The following is a 23,223-nucleotide window of genomic DNA, read 5'->3' on the forward strand; positions in this document are numbered from 1 at the left end:
ATTCTCGAGTTCCTCTCATATTAGGAAGACCATTCTTAAACACGGTTAAAGCAATAATAGACGTTTTCTTACCAAACTGACCCTAAGTATAGAGGACGAGAGTGTTACCTTTTCTGTTGATAGAGCCATGCAACAACCGCAATCTGCAGAGGATACATGTTATTATATTTAAACTATAGATTCACATGCAGAATTGTTAGAAGAATTTCCAGAATTACAAGGAACAGTAGAATGTTCTTTAGGAGAAGGAACTAAACCAATTGATGAAGCTGAAATGTTAGCCGCACTCATGGCTAATAATTATGAACCAACAACAGAAGAACTTCAAATGCTAAAAGAGGAAGACAGATATTGATACAAATCATCGATAGAAGAACCACCGACATTAGAGTTAAAGCCACTTCCAACCCATTTGGAATATGCTTATTTACATGATGAATATGAATTACCTGTAATAATATCGTCTTCTCTTACGGAAAATAAAAAATATCGACTCATTTCTATGCTAAAAGCTCATAAACCAACTATTGCATGGAAGATTCATGATATTAAAGGCATAAGTCCTTCGTATTGCACACATAAAATCCTTATGGAAGAAGGTCATAAAACGTATGTGCAACGCCAACGAAGACTAAATCCAAATATGCAAGATGTTGTTAAGAAAGAAATTATTAAACTGCTAGATGCAGGTTTAATTTATCCAATTTTTGATAGTCCATGGGTAAGCCCAGTTCAATGCGTACCTAAGAAAGGTGGCATGACTGTCATCACAAATGAAAAAAATGAGTTTATTCCTACTAGGACTGTAACAGGATGGCGTGTTTGTATTGATTATAGAAAATTAAATGACGCCACCAAAAAAGATCACTTTTCCTTACCTTTCATTGATCAAATGTTAGAAAGATTAGCCGGGAATAGTTACTATTGTTTTCTTGATGGTTTCTCCGGATACTTTCAAATTCCAATTGCACCCGAGGACCAAGAGAAAACCACGTTCACGTGCCCTTATGGTACTTTTGCTTACAAGCCATTTGGACTTTGCAACGCCCCTGCAACCTTTCAAAGGTGCATGATGGCGATTTTTCACGACATGATAGAAGAATGCATGGAAGTTTTCATGGATGACTTTTCAGTCTTCGGTAATACTTTTGAAACATGTCTAGTTAATCTTGAACGAACGCTTATTAGATGCGAACAATCAAATCTAGTACTTAATTGGGAGAAATGCCATTTCATGGTTAAAGAAGGCATCGTTCTTGGTCATAAAATTTCAAAAGAAGGAATTGAAGTGGATAGAGCTAAAGTAGATGTAATTGCTAAACTTCCACATCCCACCAATGTTAGAGGAGTTAAGAGTTTTCTAGGGCTTGCCGGTTTTTACCGACGTTTCATAAAAGACTTTTCTAAAATTGCCACTCCTATGAATAAACTCCTTGAAAAAGATGCTCCATTCATCTTTTCGGATGAATGCATCAAATCTTTTAATATTCTTAAAGAAAAACTCACTAATGCGCCGATCATGATAACTCCAAATTGGAATTTACCATTTGAACTTATGTGCGATGCAAGTGATTTTGCAATGGGAGCTGTTTTAGGACAAATGATTGAAAAACAATTTCAACCTATCTATTACGCTAGTAAGACGTTACAAGGAGCACAAACGAATTACACAACTACTGAAAAAGAACTCCTTGCTATTGTCTTTGCTTTTGACAAATTTCGTTCATATCTCGTTCTAGCTAAAACGGTGGTCTATACCGACCATTCTGCTCTTAGATACATATTTTTGAAACAAGATGCCAAACCACAATTAATCCGTTGGATCTTACTCTTACAAGAGTTCGATATTGAAATTCGAGACAAAAAGGGAGAAGAAAATCTCGCCGCTGATCATCTTTCTCGTCTTGAAAATTCTGAATTAGAAGTTCTAAATGAATCAGCTATGCAAGTTAACTTTCCTGATGAATATCTATTGAAGATAGATTATAATGAAATTCCATGGTTTGCAGACTATGCAAACTACTTAGTATGTGGATTCCTTGAAAAAGGGTTGTCGTACCAAAAACGAAAGAAATTCTTTAGTGATATAAAATACTATTTTTGGGAAGATCCACATTTATTTAAAAGTTGTCCCGATGGAATAATACGCCGATGCGTATTTGAAGATGAAGCTAGTCAAATCTTAAACCATTGTCACATAGGACCAACAGGAGGGCATTATGGGCCTCAACTTACAGCAAGAAAAGTCTATGACGCTGGATTCTATTGGCCTACAATTTTCAAAGACGCACACCTTCTTTGTAAATCCTGTGATGCTTGTCAAAGGGCCGGAAAAATAAGTCAACGTGATGAAATGCCACAAAATGTCATTCAAGTATGTGAAGTATTTGACGTTTGGGGTATTGACTTTATGGGTCCATTTCTAAAATCTCATAATAATCTCTATATTCTCATTGCCATTGATTATATATCTAAATGGGCGGAAGCACAAACTCTCCCAACTAACGATGCACGAGTTGTAGTCAACTTCTTAAAACGTCTTTTTGCTAGGTTTGGAACACCAAAAGCTTTAATAAGTGATCGGGGTACTCATTTTGGTAATAATCAACTTGAGAAAGTTCTCAAAAGATATGGAGTAACTCATAAAATCTCAACCGCTTATCATCCACAAACAAGTGGACAAGTTGAAAATACCAACCGAGCATTAAAACGTATTCTAGAGAAAACCGTAGGATCAAATCCGAAGGAATGGTCAATAAAATTGGAGGATGCACTCTGGGCTTTTAGAACAGCCTAAAAACTCCAATTGGCACCACACCTTTTAAACTCGCTTACGAAAAAGCATGTCACCTTTCAGTAGAAATTGAGCATAAAGCATTTTGGGCTTTGAAGACATGTAATCTTGATTTGCATGAAGCTGGACGTCTACGGTTAAGTCAATTAAACGAATTAGAAGAATTAAGACATGAAGCATACGAAAATTCGTTAATCTATAAGGAAAGAACGAAGAAATGGCATGATAAAAGAATCAGAAGTTCAAAAGAATTTAAGGAAGGAGACAGAGTCCTTCTTTTCAATTCATGATTCAAGCTATTTCCTGGAAAATTGAAATCAAGATGGTCTGGACCATTCATAGTAAAAAAAGTTTTCCCATACGGAACAATAGAGTTAATAAATTCAAATGGGACTGAATTTAAAGTTAATGGTCACAGAGTTAAACATTACATACATGGTCCAATGGAAGTTGACAATGAAGTTAATCACAATTTCAACACCACAGCTAACTAAGTGTGGGGAGAATCAAGTCTTTTTAAGGATAATATTTATTTATGTTAGAGTTAGATTTTCTGTTTTCGTATAGTTCTCGAGAATGGAATCCGAATGGTCTTTCCCTAGCAGACCCTAAAGAACTAGTCTTCTCCTTCCATTCTGAATTTTTATTTCTTTTAGATTTTACGAGATGAAGAATTCCTTTGATCTGAACCATGGTCTACTACTAAACGCTATGATTACTAAACGTAATAATAACACTTTCCCGAGTGAACTGGTATCATTCATAAGAGGCAAAATGGACGAAGTAAGGAAAGAACTCGGGAAAGATCATCATAAGACACATTTTGGTAAAGGAAAATCAAAATCCGCAACAAAAAGAAGAGCACGACACCTTGAAAGATGTCATAAATGCGGAAAATGGTCACACGAAGGTAAATGTTCGAACAATCAAACATATTCAAATACTGAATTTGTTACTCTATGCAGAGAAGGACCGTTCATATGTTTAGAAGAAAAGTTATTGAAGAATCGAGGTTACGCTTATGTAGCTATGGAAAACCAAATCACACGACTCTCCTATGAGTCGGCTAAAGCAGGTCTCTGAGAATTCTTTCTCATAGGTAAGTATGTACAGTTTTTATTTTATTTTATTGCTTTTAACCTTTTGATAATAAACGCTGAATCGTTCTCTATAAAGTATTAAATTGATATTCAATAAAATTAGGTATGCGAAACCGAAATTACTGATATCATACAAAAATTTATTACATTACTGCGAAATTTACCGTTCATTCTTAAGGTATAAATATCTTTAATCAATCAATCCAAAATATTTCAGAAATTCGTCAGGAGTAAAACTAGGTAAAATAGCTGAAATTACTTTACCCAAAAGAGGGGCGTATATTTTTGATAATATTTAATTAATTAAAGTGGGATAAAAGACCAAAAAGATTTTTAATTTTATTTTTACCTTGTTTTTAAAATTAATATATAAATATTAAATTAATATTTTAAATCTTTTTAAATCAATATATTTAAGTTTTTAAATATTTTAAAAATTAATATTTTCAATATAAAGTTTGTAAAATTAATGTATAAAAATATTAATAATATTAATATGAATTTTTAATTTTATGCATTTTAAATTTAAGTTTGGTGTGAATTTAAAAACAAAAATTTACTTTATTTCATTAAGTTAAAAATTTGATATTTAAAATTCGTCGTGAGTTGAAGACTAGGTCGTTGAACCGAAATTGCTTTACCCGAGGGCGGGACGAAAAATTTTGTTATCATTATTTTTTCTTATTGATTTAAAGTATGCCAAAAACATTTAAAAAACCCAAAAATCTTTGCTTTTAAAACAAACGCTTTAAAATGACAAATTTTAAAATTTTGTCGAGGGACGGACTAGGTAAACGTACCGAAACAACCTCGTCCTAAATAAAAAGGAAAACAAAATTTTAAATTTAATTAATTGTTTTAAAATTTAAAAAAAATTATTCATTTAAATTGTTTTAATAAATAAAGGATTTATAAAAAAATTATAATAAAAATATTATGTATGTTTGTAGTTTATCTAATGTAAAAAACAGGGTAAAACATCGCACTTTCAAAGACTGGCATTAAGTTCAGCAAAAGCTATTAATTTTGACGACAAAATGAAAAACAAGTGTGATGTAACAACAGAATGAATGAACAAATGATGTGTACCATTTATCATTCAACACAAACAACAATATGTTTGAAAACTTTGGTAAAATTTAATCGTTTTTCTACGCTAATCACTCTCAATAATTTAAATTGTTACTGATTTCTTGCAAATGAGGGCATTGCAAGATCTTAAGGGTGGGAAGGAGTTAAATTCTTTCAGATTTTTTAAAAAATTTAATTTAAACACTTGGTTACCATTAAAAATACTAGTAACGCAGTAGTTGTATTAGAATCTAGTGCTCTCTGATAATAAAGTACAACCCTAGTCTTATATACTGACTACCCAATTCTAGTAAAAATTTTCAAAATTTTCAATTAAATGAACTTAAAATCATGTTTATACATATTTATGAACGATAAAACTAGGTGTTAACACCGCAATTACTGTTACCTCGGAAAGGACATAAATTGAGAAACAACCCAAAATGCTTGAATTCATTTAAAATGGAATAGAGGATAATAAAAAGGCAAAGAAAGGAAAATAAAAGCCAAGTGTGGGAAAAATTTACCAAGTTATTTAGAACATATATCACATATTTGTATACAAATAATTGAAGATACTTTTGTTTTGGACAATTTTATCAGTTTTACCCGATTTCTTATAATATATTTGAAAGAAATGTGCAACTTGATTTAAAAGGAAGTAAAGTCTTCCGAGAAAAAGACACGCGCTTCTTGATTTAGGTCAGGAAGTTGTCGTCCAGACCAGTTGTAGAGTCTACGAAAAACCTTGAAAAGTTTTCTCGAAAATCAGCTGGAAATCCACGAACCTCAGCATCAAACAGGGTCGCCAAGTGGTCAGACTTATCCTAACCATGAGAGGATCTGTCTCGTACAATTGGGGGGCACCGTGAAAATTATCTTATAAGACTAATGAATCAGATCCCCAGAAAGGATAATCTCCTTAAAAGATCAAAAATCAGCTTTTAAGCCTGATATTACTCAATCCTTGAGATTGACCTTAAAGATTGAGAATTCAAACTCATGGAATTCAATGATATCTAAACTCGAGCTTGAACGAGAAAATATTTTGATCAAATTACAAACCGATTTGTTTTCTGAAAACCTATTTTCAATGCGTTCATTACCATTGAACGTAAAATCCTAGGAATTCACCTGGAATTCATTAGGTTACCTGAACCAAATCGGGTGTCAACCGTAAGAACGGTGGTTGCATAGCATGGTTAAAGACAGGACCTTGTGCCAGACCGAAACACTATAGGGTGATCTTTACTATTGCTCCTACCAAGGATAGTAATTGCATCCGACATGATATAGACCATAATCAAAAGCATGTCACGGGACATTGCCTTAACAGTTGCTTGTTCAACGCTTTCCTTTACAACCGGACGGTAGTTTACCGAAAGGTAATATACGGAGCAAGTATACTGGACGTGTTGCTTTCCTAATACAAGATTAGGAAGTGGGTGACACAAAACCGTAAGTTTTGAGCTAAAATTTTCAAATCTGAAACCCACAAAACCCACAAAAATATTTTGCAAACACCGGTGAAGGGTTATTCTAAAAAACTTATCTAGGGTAAAAGCTAGATTGAATTTTCAAAAAGATCAAATGTTTTCATAAAGATCCAATTTCCTAAAGGATCTAAATTTTCATAGTCATGTAGGACTGTAAACCACATTGTTACTACCATTGTTCATACCGCCGTATTGAAATCACTGATGTACAAAGTGTGAAGAATAAATAAGTGATTCTAGTATGTTTTTATTCAAGTTCTATATTGTTTGAGGACAAGCAACGCTCAGTGTGGGAATATTTGATAATGCTAAAAATAAACATATATTTCATAGCATTATCCTTCAAAAAAGATAAGCATTTAGTTGCAGTTGTTCTATTTACAAGTTATATTCGTTTAAATAATAAAAGGTGAAGACAAAAGATAGACTCGACGATTTGAAGACGCAAACGACCAAAAAGCTAAAAAGTACAAAGTACAATCCAAGTGGTTCAAATTATTGATGAGAAACATCTAAAAATGGCAAGAGTACAAGTCGCAAAATTCAAAGTACAAGATATTAAATTATACGAAAAGGCGTTCGAAAATCCGGAACCGAGACATGAACCAACTTTCAGCGTGCGACGCAACGGACCAAAAATTACGAGTTAACTATGCACAAGAATATAATATAATATATAATTAATTATATATATTATTATATATTATAATTATACGCAGCCCACATTTTGAATTTGATCTATGAGCTGGATACCAGACCTCCGCACTCGCGGAGCTTTGATGAAGAAAACCTCCGCACTCTCGGAGCTCAACAGTGAAACGTGGGCCTATAAAAGGCCGCGCATTCTGATCAATTCATTACCCCTTTTCTTTCTTTTATATATATATTTTATAATTTTAATTTTAATTTAAGTTTAATAATAATAAGGTTATAGTGGAGAATGTTGTAAGTTTGTAAGTCGAAATTATGTCCGTGTAACGCTACGCTATTATTATTCATTGTAAGTTATGTTCAACCTTTTTAAATTAATGTCTCGTAGCTAAGTTATTATTATGCTTATTTAAATCGAAGTAATCGTGATGTTGGGCTAAATATTAAAGACGGGGTAATTGGGCTTTGGACCATAATTGGGGTTTGGACAAAAAAACGACACTTGTGGAAATTGGACTATGGGCTATTAATGGACTTTATATTTGTTTAACTGAATGATAGTTCGTTAATTTAATATAGAGATTTACTATTTGACGTATATATAAATAACCATATACACTCGATCAGACACGATGGGTAGGATATTTATAAATACTAATAATTATTCATTTAACCGGACACGGGAATGGATTAATAGTCAATGGACTCATTAAAACAGGGGTGGATTACATACAAGGACACTTGGTGTAATTGATAATAAAGTATTAAAACCTTGGATTACACGCAGTCGATAACCTGGTGTATTCATTAAACGAAGTATTAAGACCTTGTTAAAGTTCGAATCCCCAATTAGTTGGAATATTTGACTTCGGGTATAAGGATAATTTGACGAAGACTTTCGCACTTTATATTTATGACTGATGGACTATTATGGACAAAACCGTATGGACATATCGAATAATCCAGGATAAAGGACAATTAACCCATGGTAATAAACTAAAATCAACACGTCGAACATCATGATTACAGAAGTTTAAATAAGCATAATTCCTTTATTTTATATCTTATCGCACTGTTAATTATCGTACCTTTTAATTATCGCAATTTTATTTACTGACATTTTATTTATCGCATTTTTATTTATCGCACTTTTATTATCGTTATTTACTTTACGCTTTAAATTAAGTTATATTTATTTTTAATATTTTACATTAGGTTTTAATTGCGACTTAAGACAAAAAATCGACAAACCAGTCATTAAACGGTAAAACCCCCCTTTTTCTAATAATAATACTACTTATATATATACATATTTATATTTTTACAATTATAGGTTAAAATAATTATAGCGTTAAACTTGTTTACTGTATACCTGTGGAACGAACCGGACTTACTAAAAACTACACTACTGTACGATTAGGTACACTGCCTATAAGTGTTGTTGCAAGGTTTAGGTATATCCATTCTATAAATAAATAAATAACTTGTGTAAAATTGTATCGTATTTAATAGTATTTTGTAGTAAATATATAACTATTTCGTACCCCTCTGCTTTAACATCACATATCATATCGACGCATCTATATATATTATTTGGAATAACCATAGACACTCTATATGCAGTAATGATCGAGTTCTCTATACAGCCCCGAGGTTGATTCTATAATAATATATATACTTTGAGTTGTGATCGAGTCTGAGACATGCACACGGGTCACGATACGTATTAATTAATTCGAATATTATATATTAAACTATATATGAATTATTGGACTGTTAACTGTGGACTATCGACTGTTGACTAATAACATTGGACAATTAAAATGAATTAAAATATTGATTATAACATATAAAACTAAACATTCCTTCAAGTTTGCCATTTGATTTCATCTTAAACCTCATTTGTATCTTGACGATTACAATCTGCGTTCAAACCCATCATAATTCTTGAAAACACCTCACTCGAGAAAATGAACCAACCACACTTCATCAACGAAAGGAAAGATTTATGCATATAGTTATGCACCTGAAAACACTCGGAACCTGAGTAAACGTTTAACTCGTATCCGTGCTAGCTCCTTTGGTGTTGTTATTATCGAAAATAATTTTTATATCCCTTTCAAAGTTGCAAATTTTGTCACAGCTCCAGCAAGTCAACTTCGACTTTTCGTTCGAAACAACTTTATTATAACCTTGATATATATGTGTGCTCTTTTATTGTCACCAGGAAACCTTCTATATTCCAACATATTACCAGCAGACGTACCAGCAACCTCGTTGCTCCTTGGCTTAAATCTCTCCGACAAATCACTATATTTATCTATTGAAGTCTTATCATATACTCATCCGCATCCTGTAACAAGAATTGCCATACCAATTACAGGAAATCAGCAATCAGTATTTTGAATCTCGTAGCATTTCTACACCAACAGTTATATGTATACATATAACATTTATCTCATAGAATTATGAACTTTCATTCTAAAATTCTGAAAAGCACTCTAGCTTACGAATCAGATCTCTGAGTTATAAAAAAAATGAATCGAGCAAACCATGAAGGCGACCAAGGACAAATACAAGGACCAAACCCTGTATTTAAAGAATCCTGATGATTCTGTTTCTGATGAAGTCTTTAGCGAATACCTTATTCCGTAATTGTTCTAACCCATTGTGAATGAATTTCTTCATCACATTTTGATGGTAGAATTATCAGATATTATCGTATCTTTTATTATAATATCCTCAATATTTCTGAAGATATCTTCATAAATATTCTCGTCCAATATTAATTATCTCTTCGTGCTATCTATATTACATCATAAAGAAAACTACTTTAGTTCCTAAATTTCTTTAAAATTCGAGTTTGAATTATGAATAATTTTGAAGTAGTGTTGGAAATTGATGCATGAGTTAGTATAATATAATGATACTTGATCAACGTGATTATATAACAGTAAGTCATGCTGAGTTTCTAATGGAACGTGATGATTCACAGGTCATAACGTCATCATGTGCCATGTTACATGACTCTTACATTCTATCTAATCTACAAACATATCAAGAACATATTTTCTTGATAATCTTATTTTTTCCCTTGAATTCTGGTAATCTGACAAGTCAGATTGTGCTATTACCGTTTCTTTCTTAGAACAGTAGTCATGATCATTCGAAACTTCATATCTACGAATTCTGGACCATTATTTGCTTAATTTAAAATCGAGAAGAGAAAACAAAAGTATGAATTGAGAAAGAAAGAATAGAAGATATGAGCTGTGGAGATAAGGAAACGAAGAGGGTGAATTTATAGGGAAATATCAGACAGAGCAATCGAGACAGATCATCGCATCTAATCAAAGCGGATCCTAAGTTCCTTAATTATCGAAGAACCAAATCTTATTACGAAGAGTTTTTCTAAATCCATTGAACTCTGGAAATCAATCATATCTACGTCAAAAGATATGATGAATCCACACATACTCATTTCACTCTTTTGTGATAACTTCACTCGTACGCTTCACTTTTGCAAATTGTTTTATCCATATCGCTCACTGATGATAAAACTCTCATTTATCAACTCATATTCGTCATGAAAACATTTTTATTGTTAGCCATGACGACCACGATCAAATTTCGGGACGAAATTTCTTTAACGGGTAGGTACTGTGACGACCCGGAAATTTCCGACCAAATTTAAATTTAATCTTTATATGTTTTCGACACGATAAGCAAAGTTTGTAAAGTTAAGTCTTAAAAGTTTGAACTGTTTCATATATCCAATTGACCTTTGACTGTTCCCGACGATTCACGAACAATTGGGTGTAATTAAATATGTAAATATATATAAAAATAAATTTAAAGGTATATGTAATATTTTGAATTAATAGAATACACTTTAATCAATTGGAACTAAAAATGTAAAATAATACACATAATAATTAAGTTACTATTAAAATATATATATATATATAAATATATATATATATATATATATATGTGTGTGTGTGTGTGTGTGTGTGTGTGTGTGATTGTCATATATAATTATTATTATATTGCAAAATATATAAAATGTATAAATATTAAATATACAACATATGTTATTATATATAGAAATTATATAATTAATAAATATTACATAACTAATAATATGTAATATTAATTACAAGTTAAAATATAGTTGATATAGTAATATTATTACTACTTTCATCATTACTATTAAATATCAATATTATTAATTTTATTAGATTGTTATTAATATATGTATTACTATTATTAATATGATTAGGATTACGAATTGATGTTATAGAAGCTTTAGTCACTAGTTTAGAAATTAAAAACGAAGATTTCAATTACTATGACTACAAAGATAAAAGTTTTAATGATTTTGTTAAGATTATGAATATAGAAATCTTGGATATAAATATTATTAAATGAATGATTAAGATTATAAATTAATTGTAATGTAAATATTATTAGTTATTATCATTATTAATACAAATTAGCATTTTTAATTAAAAATATTATTATCATTATTCTTATTACTATTAGTATTATCTTGATATTAATATTATTACTATTATTAATATTTCTAATATTATTATTATTAGTATTTTTATTATGAATAATATTAACAATATTTTGTATTAATATATGTATAATTTACTGATTATTAATACTAATAACTATTATATATTATATATTATATATTATACATAGATAAAAACAAATGAATAAAACAGATTCAGTTTTACATCTATATCAAAATCTCATTCTTTTCTCCTTCACGCGATTTTGTTGTCGAATAATATTAGTATTTTTATTATGAATAATATTAACAATATTTTGTATTAATATATGTATAATTTACTGATTATTAATACTAATAACTATTATATATTATATATTATACATAGATAAAAACAAATGAATAAAACAGATTCAGTTTTACATCTATATCAAAATCTCATTCTTTTCTCCTTCACGCGATTTTGTTGTCGAACTTTATCACTAAAAAACAATCATACTACTGCTTCACATATTCGATTTCTAATGTTATATAGAAATTTATTCTCCTGCAAGTCAAAAAGGGAAAAACAGAAAAAACCAAAAGAAAACCCAGTTCGTCTCTGTTCTTCATTAATTTCAGCCAAATTTCCAATTCAAGCTTTACTTCAAAATCTATTAATGCCAAAGTGTTAATAATCCTCTACTCAAACTATCTGTAAATGTTGAGCTTTCAATTCCTCATATTGAACACTAATTTAAAAGTCAAAGTTAATGTTTCAAAAGTCAAACGAATGGTTCTCGACAAAAATTCGAATTTGTTTTTGAGTTTATGGATCAATTAATGATTCAAATAGTTTCTATAAAAGATTTGCAACATATTTCATGTAGGATTCATGAGCTAAAACGTCCTTAAATTCATAATCAATTTTCTTATTTTGAACCGCGATATAGAGCAGGTATTTTCTTAATTTTTTTTTATTTTTGTTTTCTAAATATTGCAACCACTAAACATTGATGTTTTCTAATTAGTTTGTTGAACCAAAAATTTGTTTTATAAATTGATTCACTGATATGAAATTTCCCCTGGTTGAGTTGTGTTTAAAAAAAAAAAAAACGAGTAACAACTATTGCTGTTGTCATTTATCTCATTCTCTGTTACTAATTAATTTCAATTCACACAAATAAATTGTTTCTGTTGTGTTTAAAAATCCTAAAACCAATTCGTTACCCTGATGTATTTTTAGTTTCAGTCCTGGTCGATTCAAATTTGGTAATGATGATGAAGAAGAAGGGAGATAGTAATATATATGGTTTATATTTAAAAGAAGGTAGATTATAACAGATAAACAGAAACAGAGTATTGGTGATGATTGTTAGCGGGTGAGCGGGAGGTCGCAGGTTCGAGTCCCGTCGCGGGCAGTTTATTTTTTTTATGTTCCTAAGGTATTAATTGATATTTTAATTATTATTATTATCATTATTATTATAATTATTATTATTATTATTATTATTATTTTTAATACTAATTGTTATTATTGTTATTGTTATTGTTATGATAAGTATTATTAATATGAACATTATTAATATAACTATTATTATTGTAATTATTATTATTGTATTATTGTTATTATTATTATTATTATTATTATTATTATTATTATTATTATTATTATTATTATTATTATTATTATTATAATTATGAGCATGTTAATAACGTTGATATTTGGAAGTGAACAATAAGTTAATATGGTAAAATTATGAAAAATACTTATAATTATACGAAGGTATGTACAATTAGGAGTATGATTATGAATTAACAAAATAGGAACAACAGTTATAAGTCAAGAAATTTAACACGAAGTTTACGATGAATCTGATTATTATTATTATTAATTACTATAATTACTAAAAATATCATTACCTTAACTCTACCATTTTTTTATTAAAACTATTATTATTGCTATTATTACTTATTCTAATATTATTATAACTATTAATTTGCAAACACGGATTATATTTAATATACAAAATATATAAGATATTGATATAAAAATCACTAATAAAAAATATATAATTGTTCGATTACGATTATAGGTTTTAATATATATACAAATGATATAGGTTCGTGAATCCAAGGCCAACCCTGCATTTTCCAGTTGTTCAATGTCGTCATGTGTATTTTTACTACAAAATACAGTATTGTGATTTTCATTACTCCCTTTTTTAAATGCTTTTGCAATATATATTTTTGGGACTGAGAATACATGCGCTTTTATAAATGTTTTACGAAATAGACACAAGTAATCGAAACTACATTATATGGTTGAATGATCGAAGCTGAATATGTTCCTTTTGCTTGGTAACCTAAGAATTAGTAAACCAGTCTACTAATTAACGCGAATCCTAAAGATAGATCTATTGAGCTTAACAAACCCTATCCATTGTAGCGAATGCTTTAGTACTTCGATGTTGTTTTATCATGTCCGATGGATATCCCGGAATGATATGGGATATTCTTATATGCATCTTGTTAATGTCGGTTACCAGGTGTTCAATCCATATGAATGATTTTTGTCTCTATGCATGGGACGTATATTTATGAGAACTGAAAATGAAAATCTTTGGTCTATTAAAATGATGGAAATGATTATTTATGTTAAACTAATGAATTCACCAACCTTTTGATTGACACTTGAAAGCATGTTTATTCTCAGGTATGAAAGAAATCTTCCGCTGTGCATTTGCTCATTTTAGAGATATTACTTGGAGTCATTCATGACATATTTCAAAAGACGTTGCATTCGAGTCATTGAGTTCATCAAGATTATTATTAAGTCAATTATAGTTGGATATATTATGGTATGCATGCCGTCAACTTTCGATGTAAAGAAAGATTGTCTTTTAAAAACGAATGCAATGTTTGTAAAATGTATCATATAGAGGTCAGAACTTCGCAATGTAATCATATGTTATTGTATTCGTCCTTATGGATTAGGACGGGTCGCTTCAATATGGGCGACACCGGGACATTTGAGAAAGTATATAGCCTATTCGTAGTTTTAACCCTTCTAGCTTATATAGGCCGGTGAGTTGGTTTAGTGTTAAACAATATATATTTAGAATGTGAAAGTGTTTACTAGGATTATAAATCTTAAAAGAAGAAATGTGTGTCAAAACAGTAGCATTGACGGATTACTAATGTATGATTAATTTTGTTTCTAATAAAGAATTATGTATCGGCCCCCAAAAAAACATCAGCAACAACAGAAAGGCAATACGTCTTCTCATGGATCACCATGACTTAGACCTATTGTCTTAGAACTCCAGTTAAAATGTCTTGCCCACATCAAGAACCTGCACTGTCTACGTTTTTAGCTCTTATGTTCATCATACGATATTGACAATCTAGCTAAGAAAATTATTTGACCTATAAAAATCCCAACTCATTTATTTTTTATTCCAGGGGAGAAGAATTTCATAGTGTTAACATTTAGCAAATGGATAGTTAGTCGCTATGAAAATCAATAACAGATTATACGACAGTGATGACCCGGAAATTTCTGACCAAATTTAAACTTAATCTTTGTATGATTAACATTTCCGACACGATAAGCAAAGTCTGTAAAACTGAATCTCAAAATTTTTGAACTATTCAAATACCTTTCGGTTATTCTCGACGATTCGCGAACAATTATATGTATATAGATACATATATATATACTATAACTTGAAAACGTAACAATGTATTAATTGTTTGATACCGTACATTAAACTTATTGGTTTAAATATTTATTTGAATATATATATATGATAAGTTGGAATTGTATGAATAACTTGCGACGTATATTTAAAACGTGTTTATGAATGTTGAAAATATATATTAACTTGGTCATAAAACGATTTGTTATTATATATATATCAACAAATAGCGAGACAATGATTTATAGAAGTAAATGACCAAAACACTCGAAAGTTTAAGATAAACTTTGAATGATATAGTTTATTGATAATTTAAGACTATATTTTGACAAAGGTACGAGTCACAAAACGTAAATTGCGAGTTTTCTAAGCGTACGAAAATGCATTCGAGAAACCAGAACCGGGACATAAGTCGAGTGACAACATACGAGTCATCGGAATGAAAATTACAAGTCAACTATGCACATGAATTTAATATAATATATAATTAATTATTTAAATTATATATATTATATATATTATATTTAATTATGTCGGCAAACAAGAAAACAAAAAATATGTGAGCTGGATCTGACGGCCATGAGATCGCATGGGAAATAGGCATAAAACCCATGCGAGTGCATGAGCTCATACAAGTGCATGAGATTTGCACTAAAATCCCATGCACTCGCATGGGCATCAGAATCAGGAATTATGCCTATAAAAGGCCAGTTTTTGCTCGATTTATTTTACACAAATATCTTCTACTCTCTCTGTATTATTATTTATATTATTATTATTATTATTATTTTTATTATTATTATTATTATTATTATTATTATTATTATTATTAAGATTATTATTATTTATTTTATTATTATTAGTAGTATTATTATTATTATTAATTATATCACTTAAAATACTACGACGAGAACATGAGCGTGTCACTTTCAAAATGGGTTTTCAAGCGGGATAGAGCTAAGGAAACTATGGGTTATTACTAAGGAGGTTATGGGTATTGTTCGAGGGTATTGTTCGCAAGTCAAACCTAGTATTTATCATCTCTGTTGCGTCTACGTACTTTCCTGCAATATTGAATCTCAATATTGATACGTGAGCATTCATATCTTATCTTTTATATATTAATAGTGTATACATGTCTAGTGCTCGAGTATATATTTATACATGCTTGTATGCTAAATTTCGTCGTTAAACAGTTTATAATGAATCACGAACTAAATACATATATTACTGGTAAAAGGTATATGATATACATGTTTTCGGAAAGCTGGCGAAAAATCAATAACTTTTCATTTAGAAATCGCGTAATTTCGATGAACGAATCAAAAGATATGGTCAACTGAATTATAATTGACGTTAATTGGAATTGCTTTTGAATCTGCAATTAATATTTAAACAACCTGTTTATGAGATTGATAAAATACTACTAGCCAAGTAAATGAATTCTTATATAAGGCACGTCTCGTTTTGTTGAACAATTGTCAAAATTGACTTTTTGAAATGACTTTTGATAACTTTTGTATGTCGATCTCGAGCATTAGGATTATGATACACTATAACTCAACCTAGTTTATTAGACATGTATTGACCAACATATGTTCTCTAGGTTGAGATCTACGGTTAATTTTGCATTCTGAGTTTCGGTCACTTTTTGGTGAATGACCTTATGTGTTGCTAAGGTGAGTTTCATTTACTCCCTTTTTAAATGCTTTTGCAATCTATATTTTTGGGCTGAGAATACAAGCACTTTATTTTAAATGCAATGGATACAAGTACATACTTAAATCAACACTGAGTTTGAACCAAAAATCCCTTAGCTTTGGTAACTAGTAGCTACCAGTTATAAAAACTGGTGGGCGCGAATAGTTGTATATGGATCCATAGGGCTTGACATCCCCGTCTGTTCCAGGTATAGAAACCCTAGCCTGAACTATAAAACAGACGTATGCTATTTGAGTTTAATATACGTTAGATTACGTGTATTGTACATGTTGGTTGCATGTATGTTAAAACAGGGGTACTTATTATATATACGTTAAGTTTAATTACCAGGGTGCTCAATTTTGTAGAATATTTTGATAAACGTTTCTGGATGAAACAACTGAAATCTTGTGGTCCACCTTTATATACAGATTATGCGCAACATTAAAACTATGAACTCACCAACCTTTGTGTTAACACTTTTAAACATGTTTATTCTCAAGTTCCTAGATGTCTTCCGCTATTTGCTTATACGTTATACAAGCTATGTGCATGGAGTCATACATGCTTTATTCAAGAAAACTTTGCATTCACAAAATCATCACCGTGTATCTTATTTTGACTGCTTTGTCAACGGATGTAGGATTGTAAACTATTATATACGGTAATTGTCTATACGTGGAAATTATCAGACGCTGAAAACCTTGGATTTATATATTCATTTATGGTGTGCCTTTTTAAAAGAATGCAATATTTACAAAACGTATCATATAGAGGTCAAAACTTCACTATGAAATCAATGAATTATGTATTCGTCCAAAGGGATTTGGAAGGATCGTCACAGTTGGTATCAGAGCTTGAGGTCATAGGGAACCAGAATTTGCATTAGTGTGTTTAACTGGTAATTGTTAGGATGCATTAGTGAGTCTGGACTATAATCGTATCTATTTTTACCGAGTTTTGCTTATCAATTCTTGTCAAGAAATTACATGCTTATTTAGACACATTTTCCTGCATTTACTGCACAGATAGTGTATCGACAAAATTCAAATCTTAGCGTATCTGTTACTGTAAACTTTACTTGACATCTTCCGAAAATTTCCCCGTGATTTATGGAATTTTGGTATTATATATACATATGTAAATTATGTATTGAAGAGTACCAATCTAAATTCTATAATCTATTTCATATCAAAAATCATCTCTCTAATTATACAAGATGGATCCCGTATCTAGTTCAAATTCCTTAAACTCCGACAGCTATTCCGATATGGATATTCATCTGAACTCCGAAGACAGTGTAACCGGAATGAATCAATCAATTAGCCATCACCTATTCTGGATGAATTGGGGATGGGTTTGTAGCCTCCTCAATCATTGGAGACAAGAAGAAGGTGATCCCTTCCATCCACCACATTCACCTCTTGGCGAAGAACCTGAAGCACTTACCGGGAAACCTATTCGAAACACCATTTTCTCTCTCATTTCCCGAGTATCTCGTCATGATTATATACTATCCCATATTCTAAATTTTATTTATCCGATCGTCCGAACCATCGATCATCCCAGTATAATAGAAGAAGTCAACGAGCTTCGCGCTCGGGTAGTGGCTTTGGATAATATGCTGCAAAGATTACAAACACCACCAGCAGCATCAGCAGCATAACCAGTACCACCATCATCAACACCAACAGTATCATTACCACCACCAACAACAACATCCGCATCCCACACCTCAACATCACAATCTGTACCTCGAACATCAACATCATACGCACCATAGATACCAAGAAATACCAACAACAACAAACGATGAAGTATTGATTCATAACTTCATCGAAGAAATATTCTGCAGAGAATATGTAGTTTCTAAAAGTTTAGAGATTTTATATTCTAGTCCTAGTCGAAAACCAGATGAGATTAATATTATGTTAACTCATTAAATCCATGATTACATCTAAAGAAAATATATATGTAGGTATATTTTCATAAAGATTGTAATTAAGAAAATTCTTTTGTACAAACTGTTAATGGTGAGAATATTTTAACGGGTAGGTAATACCCGAGAGATATATAAATTCACAATTAATATGTTACATTCTTCAATTCTGATTCAACAAATCATCAACTATACTCACTACTTTCATAACAATATATATATTCTTTTGTAAAAATCGAAACAACCATCCGCATCCAAATTTGATTACATATTCTGATTTTGAAAAATCAGAATCCAAGCCAAGATTTAACAGAAAACATCACTCTTAGATTCTTACACCTTTCAAATGTCATACTTTGAATTCAAAACTGTAATAGAACATCATATGTATACATATAACATTCATCTCTTAGAATTATGAGCTTTCATTCTGAAATTCTGAAAAGCAACCAGTCTACGAATCAATACTCTGAATGTTGAAAAAGCTGATGAAGCATCAAAAATTGTAAATGACTTTAACAGTCAAAAGTTTGATGATAAAGAATGGTGTGTTGGCAAAGCTCAGAAAAAGTTTGGTACTGAAAAATGGATTGAGCAAAGTATGAAGGAGGCTGTTGATAAATCACAAAGACTAAACCTGCCTTCAAAGAATCCAAATAATTTAGTATTTGCTGAAGCCATTAACGAATACCTTGCTTCCGAATCTAAACCCTTGCGGACAATATTCTTCATCATCCTCTGATATTAGAAATTCTAAGATATCATCGTATCTTTCATTATAAATATCCTCCATATTTCTGGAGATAATTCCATAATCATTCTTATCGGAAATCAATTTTCTCCTTATGATATCTGTGTTACATCATAAAAGAAACTATTTTAGTTTCTAAATTCTGAAACCTTCGAGTTCAAAATATGAATATTTTTAAAGTGGTGTTGGGAGCTGAAGCATGAGTTAGTATAATATAATGACACTTGATCAACGTGATTATATTACAGTAAGTCATGCTGAGTTTCTAAATGGAACGTGATGATTCACAGATCGTAACGTCATCATGTGCTATGTCATACGACTCTTGTATTCTAGTTAATCACTAAAATATCAAGAAAATATTTCTTGATGATTCTGTCTTTTCTAGGGTATTCTGGTAATTTAACAAATCAAGATCGTGCCATTACCATTTTCTTCTTAGAACATTAACAATGTTCATTCCGAAATTCATATCTACGAATTCTGGACCATTACAAGCAATGCTTAGTCACAAGAAGAAGAAACGAAGGGACAAAACTCCGAAATAGAAATGGGGGTATAAATCGCAGCAAATAAAAGAAAGCATTAACTGGAGATGACAATAATTATAGAAGACAGAAGCAGGATCTTTGAAATAAAGGGAGAATATAAAGCCCGATAACAACACATAAATTACAAACCGTGTATATCAATGTTTATCGCAACATAAAGACACGGGAGAATTAAAAGCATTATAACCCCAAGGGCAAAGTAGAAGTAAGCAGATTCCTCCGGTGGTAGATAAAAAAGAAGAATGACAGATATGAAAGTTAGGAGTATATCAAGAATCAGAACTGGATGAAGCATTTTTTTTACAATCCTTTAAAAATAGGAAATGAGGAAGAAGATATAAGAGTGATGAAAATAATGAAACGGAAGAGGTCAATTTATAGCGAAATATCAAACATAGCAATCGAGGCAAATTACGCATTTAATCAAAAGAAATCTTAATTTCATTAAATTCCGAAGAATCAAATCTTATTTAGATTATGAAAATTTTCTATTCCTTAAATTACGGAAATCAATCATTAATACGTCAAGAGTTAAGACGAATCTCTATTCTTCATTTCACTCTTTTACGATAACTTCTCTCATACGCTTCGAATAATCGGATTGTTTTATCCATATTATTTAACGGTGATAAAACTCTATTTATCAACACATATACGGCATGAAAACATTTTTATTGTTAGTCATGACGACCTCACTCAAATTTCGGGACGAAATTTCTTTAACGGGTAGGTACTGTGATGACCCGGAAATTTCTGACCAAATTTAAACTTAATCTTTGTATGATTAACATTTCCGACACGATAAGCAAAGTCTGTAAAACTGAATCTCAAAATTTTTGAACTATTCAAATACCTTTCGGTTATTCTCGACGATTCGCGAACAATTATATGTATATAGATATATATATATATATACTATAACTTGAAAACGTAACAATGTATTAATTGTTTGATACCGTATATTAAACTTATTGGTTTAAATATTTATTTGAATATATATGATAAGTTGGAATTGTATGAATAACTTACGATGTATATTTAAAACGTGTTTATGAATGTTGAAAATATATATTAACTTGGTCATAAAACGATTTGTTATTATATATATATCAACAAATAGCGAGACAATGATTTATAGAAGTAAATGACCAAAGCACTCGAAAGTTTAAGATACACTTTGAATGATATAGTTTATTGGTAATTTAAGACTATATTTTGACAAAGGTACGAGTCACAAAACGTAAATTGCGAGTTTTCTAAGCGTACGAAAATGCGTTCGAGAAACCGGAACCGGGACATAAGTCGAGTGACAACATACGAGTCATCGGAATGAAAATTACAAGTCAACTATGCACATGAATTTAATATAATATATAATTAATTATTTAAATTATATATATTATATATATTATATTTAATTATGTCGACAAACAAGAAAACAAAAAATATGTGAGCTGGATCTGACGGCCATGCGATCGCATGGGAAATAGGCATAAAACCCATGCGAGTGCATGAGCCCATGCGAGTGCATGAGCTCATGCAAGTGCATGATATTTGCACTAAAATCCCATGCACTCGTATGGGCATCAGAATCAGGAATTATGCCTATAAAAGGCCAGTTTCTACTCGATTTGTTTTACACAAATATCTTCTACTCGCTCTGTATTATTATTTATATTATTATTATTATTATTATTATTATTATTATTATTATTATTATTATTATTATTATTATTATTATTATTATTATTTATTTTATTATTATTTGTATTATTAGTATTATTATTAATTATATCACTTAAAATACTACGACGAGGTCATGAGCGTGTCACTTTCAAAATGGGTTTTCAAGCGGGATAGAGCTAAGGAAACTATGGGTTATTACTAAGGAGGTTATGGGTATTGTTCGAGGGTATTGTTCGCAAGTCAAACCTAGTATTTATCATCTCTGTTGCGTCTACGTACTTTCCTGCAATATTGAATCTCAATATTGATACGTGAGCATTCATATCTTATCTTTTATATATTAATAGTGTATACATGTCTAGTGCTCGAGTATATATTTATACATGCTTGTATGCTAAATTTCGTCGTTAAACAGTTTATAATGAATCACGAACTAAATACATATATTACTGGTAAAAGGTATATGATATACATGTTTTCGGAAAGCTGGCGAAAAATCAATAACTTTTCATTTAGAAATCGCGTAATTTCGATGAACGAATCAAAAGATATGGTCAACTGAATTATAATTGACGTTAATTGGAATTGCTTTTGAATCTGCAATTAATATTTAAACAACCTGTTTATGAGATTGATAAAATACTACTAGCCAAGTAAATGAATCCTTATATAAGGCACGTCTCGTTTTGTTGAACAATTGTCAAAATTGACTTTTTGAAATGACTTTTGATAACTTTTGTATGTCGATCTCGAGCATTAGGATTATGATACACTATAACCCAACCTAGTTTATTAGACATGTATTGACCAACATATGTTCTCTAGGTTGAGATCTACGGTTAATTTTGCATTCCGAGTTTCGGTCACTTTTTGGTGAATGACCTTATGTGCTGCTAAGGTGAGTTTCATTTGCTCCTTTTTTAAATGTTTTTGCAATCTATATTTTTGGGCTGAGAATACATGCACTTTATTTTAAACGCAATGGCTACAAGTACATACTTAAATCTACACTGAGTTTGAACCGAAAATCCGTTAGCTTTGGTAACTAGTAGCTGCCAGTTATAAGAATTGGTGGGCGCGAATAGTTGTATATGGATCCATAGGGCTTGACATCCCCGTCTGCTCCAGGTATAGAAACCCTAGTCTGAACTATAAAACAGACGTATGCTATTTGAGTTTAATATACGTTGGATTACGTGTATTGTACATGTTGGTTGCATGTATGTTAAAACAAGGGTACTTATTATATATGCGTTAAGTTTAGTTACCAGGGTGCTCAAT

This window comes from Rutidosis leptorrhynchoides, chromosome 9, assembly GCF_046630445.1.
Source record: "Rutidosis leptorrhynchoides isolate AG116_Rl617_1_P2 chromosome 9, CSIRO_AGI_Rlap_v1, whole genome shotgun sequence".
NCBI lineage: Eukaryota > Viridiplantae > Streptophyta > Magnoliopsida > Asterales > Asteraceae > Rutidosis > Rutidosis leptorrhynchoides.